At 33.1% G+C, this 5460-nt stretch overlaps 1 long non-coding RNA gene across 1 annotated transcript; it reads left to right on the top strand.

The window, feature by feature from the left end:
• Positions 1-3651: 3651 nt before the first annotated feature.
• On the top strand, positions 3652-5173 carry LOC135842252 (uncharacterized). Its single transcript, XR_010558098.1, has 3 exons — positions 3652-4004; positions 4213-4426; positions 4508-5173. It is a non-coding gene; the product is annotated as an uncharacterized LOC135842252 (long non-coding RNA).
• Positions 5174-5460: the final 287 nt, after the last annotated feature.

Below are 5460 nucleotides of genomic sequence, written 5' to 3'. Positions count from 1 at the left end.
ATTCCCCAAATCCACTTTTCCCGAACCTCTTTTATTCCTATGCACAAAAGTGAGCGAAAGTTCAATTCTTCATCAAAATTTCAGGCCAGAGAAGAGGCCTGTTAATTTTTTTTATAAGCTAAAATTTCCCAAAAAGTCTTGCTTTTCGCTAAAATTGCAAAAAAAGGTCTGCTTTTATTTGCATATCAAAATCGCCATTCAAAAAATGAGTGTAAAGTTTTCTCTCCGAGGAAAGTTTCAAATTATGGATATGTTTTTTGCTCAAGTCAACTCATTACTTATTTGAAATTCCAAATAAACAGGAAAGTCCGGCTAAATATCAGAATGATATTTTTGAATTTTTGACATAACTTCAGCAAATTCATTAATTTTGTTCCATGTTCTTAGAACTCAGACTTGGTATCTAAAACTCTACTTCAATGTAAGTAGAAATTTCATAAATTGTCCAGAATCTGATAATATCAAAATGTTAGAAATTGTTCCTTTCTTGGTCTTTGAAAGTCTGACTTAATGTCAATTATTTATGGTAATTTTTTCCAAGTTTCCAAAAATTTGTTTCTTCAAGTTCATAAAAGTCAAACCAAGTATTGCTATGAATTTAACACTTAAAATACCAATTGCCTATACAAGTTTTCAAAATCAGCATTGCAGGTATTCTAGACACCTATAAGTATTCGAAATTGGTTGAATTTATTTTTGAAGTTTTTGAAAGGAAATCGGTTAAATTGTTTACGGTGAAATCATAAAACTGTACCTTACTTACTTACTGCTTACTTAGCGTACCGTGCACAGCCGCCTGGGGTAGAGGCACGTTTTGAAAAATTATTGTAGAAGTGGAGGGTAGGATGAGTTAAAAAATGTCGTATACTTAGATACTTATTGACTACCTATCTCAAGTTTTTTAAAGCTCAACATTATGTCAGAAAATCAACATAATCTTGTCAATGTTTTCAAGAGTCAGCGTCACGCACATCAGCGTTATACGAATCAGCGTCACGCGAATTTCGGAAAGACCCCTAGCGAAAAAAACATACCTTTACCTATACAAATACAATACATACTATAGGTACATGGTACATGTCAAAATCAGAATCATCAAAACGACTGCTCCTTTTTTATCAAAATTGCCCGAAGTCGTGTGTTTACTAAAATTATAGAAAAAAACTTCTTTTTTGGTCAAAATTTCCAGAAATTGATTCTAGCTTTTTTTTAACTCAAAAAATCCAGGATCCAGTTTTTCACCAAAATGACCAAGAAAATCCTACTTATTTACATACCAACTTACCAAAATTGTAGCCTGTAGGGAATAAGACTCGTTTTTAGTCAAAAATGTTTAAAAGTTTTGTTTTGTTACCTTACTTTATCAAGTTTTTGGGGGAAATTCATTCGAGGAGAATGGTATTTCGGGAGATACCTAATATCTATCAATTCGGGAAATCAAGATTCAAGAATTAATCAGTGCTCAGGGCAAAACGTTTGGGAAAAATGTATTAGGGGAAACGACAGTTAATGATAATCAATTCGAAGGATTGTTCCAGAATCGTATGAGAGAGGAATGAAGTCACAAATATTTTATAATTCAAAAAATATTTCTGACAAGGTATTTAGTTGGTTTCTTATGTAGGTATCTGTTACCAACATAAAAGTTTAAAGTAAAATTTGTATATTTTGTGGGGGAGGGGCAAGTTCAAGTTATGGAGAAAATTACTTTTTGAAAATTTTACTGAAAGGGCCCTGTGAAAAACAACGGGGGTGCGTGACTCCCATCACTGATTCTGGTACAATCCCGCCCGGTCACAATTTCCAAAATGTACGTATCCGGGAAGTGAATGACTAACCTAAAAATTTGAAAATTGAATCCCGCGTACTGAGTAAAAACATCAGATGATAATGATGATGAACATGTTTGCCCATGTGGAAACTGAAGAGACAAATGTTATCGATAAAACATCGTAGCTTCGACAAATGCTATAGGTAAGCCAGGTAGGATATAGGTACTTGGCTTCAGAAAAAAATCAGAAGTAATTTTCCTATGTTTTTTATATTTTTTTAAACAACTAATTTTTTTAATACTTACTGTATCTGATATCTATTGGAAAAAAATAAGTATAGATATCAATAAGAGATTAAGTACGTACTTAATACATTGAGAATATGTTCTGCGTGATTTTTTTTTTGACATTTCATTCAAACTTTTTTCAAGATATACCTGCTTTTCAACTTCATTACCTATGTACCTACCTTGCTGTCTGAAAACTTACCTGCATTCAATTTAAAATTCCAAAACTTTAAAATTTCCAATTATTGAGTTGTATAATAATTAAAATTAATTATGAAATTAGAAACTTCCTTTATCCTAACAAGTCGTTGAAAATGTGGTAACCTATACCTTGGGTGGCTCAATTCCATTTTCATTGCTTAAATGCCCACCAAATTGAACCTAGGTACGCTACCAATAGTAGATAAGTAGGTATTTCCCGGTCACAAAGTACAGTAAATCTAATCAAATACATTAGGTATCTATTATATCCATGATGTGAAAAATTTCAATCAATCAGAACATAAAGCCACCTCGGATGACATCTAATGACGAGATTCGACTATAATTAAGCAGACGGTCATAATCGCAATTTTTTGCGTCAAAGTTACGACAACCGCCAGGTGTAAGTTTTTTCGCGGAAGTTTTCATCGTAGAACCAATTAATTTTTATATGTTCTACCAGCCGAAACAACCCTCGTTTAACGATCACGTACGACAAAGTGATTGAAAATGTTTAACACTGATGCGTAGCAGGTGCCTCTTGAAATGAATTTAATTTAGACCAAAGCTGACTGAAACTCCTGGATAGGTACTAATAAAATGCGTTGTAAGCAGTACATTGTTAGCAAATAAATTTTTCGTATAGGGTTCTTTATCGAAGAAATTTCAGATTTATCAAGCAGTCCGGTCGGACTGCCTCGCCAAGCTAGAAAAAAAATGCACACAAAAAAAACAACAATAATAATAATAACAAACGTGATGACAGTCCGGCCACTTACTGCTTATATTCTCTGAACAACTAAGCGTATTTTTGATGTTCAATTTCTCGCGAATAAAGAAACGTACGATTCTGATTTTTTGATATGTTGTTGGCATCAACGAGAGCTTTAATTTGGTATATTCACAAAGTTTCTACGGTAAAAAATGATGTAGATTGTAGTACCCAAAGTTAGCATTTTGGGGTAATTTTTGAAATCTCAAATCTTCGTGTCAACAAAAAACTACTGAACCAATTCAAGTCAAATTTCGTACACTGGTGTAAATTAACGAGTTATTTCTAAATACAACGTCAGTTTTTTTAAAAAAAATATTTTTGACCCCCTTTATCTCAATTTGAAAATTTCTCTCCCCCCAAAAACACCCCTAAAATGAAAATTTTTCGTGGTACCGTAGAAAAGCATCATCTACATCATATTCACTATCAATGTGCAAAATTTCAAGCAAATCGGTTCATTAGGAGAGGCTGTAGCCCTGACAACGGAAATTACCTTCATGATTTTTCAGTGACAGAGATGAGAAAGTAGTGGAAAAGAAGAAACAAAATAAAAATGTTTAGTTGAAGTGTAAAAAAGGGTCATCTACATGACTTGCACTACCACTATACAAATTTTCAAGTAAATCCGTTCATTTGAAGAGGCTGTAGCCTTGTCAACGGAAAGTTCCGATGGTATATTTTACCGATTTCCGGCGGCATCCGTGGAGATAACAGAAAAAGGAGAAGAAAGCAGTTTGGGCGAAGCCCAAGGGGGGGTATGTCCCCCCCAACGAACAGAAACACTAAACAGTGATAAGACTGATAAGAAGTATATTCCTCCTTCGTTAATCGTGATTTTAGTTTATCAATCATACTTAAAAGTATTAGAAAATGGTTGCTATAATAATTTGAAAGAAGAACGAAGAGCTGAACCTCAGACCTCAGTTCATGTGGATTGAAAGAAATATGTATATACTCTAAAAGAAAATCGTAAGTGTTACCCATTTTATAGATTATTTGTAAAATTCTATGGTATCTATATCTACTGTAAATATTCATAATATCTAGTCTACGTATCAGTTCTTCAAGTCTGAATTGTAAAGATCACTGAAACTTGAAATCTGTTATGTAAAAATGTGTTTCGAAGTGTTCCAATCCCAAACACATTCTAACCCTTCGTTATTTCTTCTATTTTCAGGCTGGTAACATGTCATTTTATTAAATCTATCTAACAACAAAATAGCCTTGATTCGGTGAGTAATCTAAGGGTTACTTCAGTCTATGCGCTCAAATAGTTACTTATCATTGGAAATAGAACTAATCTGGAGAAAGATAGAACCGTACCTTATCATTGGAAATAGAACTAATCTGGAGAAAGATAGAACCGTACCTTTAGAATTAGCTGAACAGTAGTAAGTAAACTTCAGACCTCAGCTTCACGTTTAGCTGCGTTTTTACTCTATTAATGTTCAATTCTATTTGTTTTGTTCTAGATACATACCTACGCCAAACAAGTTGGCTCAAATCGCAAAACATTATCACTCGTGTCAGCAAGACTGAACTGTGGTATAGAAGAATATTATTCTTAGAATTGACTCAGCTCATGTTACAATTTTACAAAAAGCCGAAAAGCAAAGTAAACCTGAAAGAAACCGCTCTCAGTAGCTAAAACGTAACGTTCAAATAGTCAACAACGAAGAAGAAAATAATTTATCACAGTATAGAAAATTCTGCGGTGGTCCATCGCATTGATATCAAATCACTAAATCAGTATATTGTATGTTTTATTATTAGGTATCAATGTACCTAAGTACTTTACTTGGTATATCCAACTGTGTTAATCTGTTAATCCTTTATTACAAATTAAATTTGCATCGTGTTAGAATAGCTATAGATACGATGCAATCTATAGATTTCGGATGTGCTTATTGAGTTGTCTCATCCTTGATCGAGTTGTAATATGTAGGAGTAATTTATCGTTGTACAATGTACGTGCATTGTTTAAATTTTCTATTTCCTATTTTTATGTTGTGCTTTTCCGCGATTTTAATTTTATGTCAACGATTTTTTAAATTACAAGTATAAGGTGAGTTGTTTATTTTCAGACTCATTCTGTTCTATATACACTACAGTTACCATAATACATGATCTTGTGCGTTTCTATTAGTTACTTCGGTATTGATTTTTTCCATCAATAATATGCGTCGATGGTTTGGTACCTATCAATCGCGCGTAGAGTACAACATTCAGATAATTTTACCGATTAGTTATTCGTCTCTGTTTGAAGATGAATTTACCGAACGAGTTTTGAATGCACGTTATAGTATGTACCTAGGCTTAACTATGCACTACACTTCACAGAAGTGTCCTCTTTTTAATGTGACTGAAGTTTTGGAAATTCTTTGAAATTTCTTTCATAAATTTTGAAGGGATTAATCCTCTAATT

This window comes from Planococcus citri, chromosome 1 (assembly GCF_950023065.1).
Source record: "Planococcus citri chromosome 1, ihPlaCitr1.1, whole genome shotgun sequence".
NCBI classification, from domain to species: Eukaryota; Metazoa; Arthropoda; class Insecta; order Hemiptera; family Pseudococcidae; genus Planococcus; species Planococcus citri.
The sequence above is the reverse complement of the archived record's forward strand: the minus strand, read 5'-3'. Positions and strand labels throughout refer to the sequence as shown.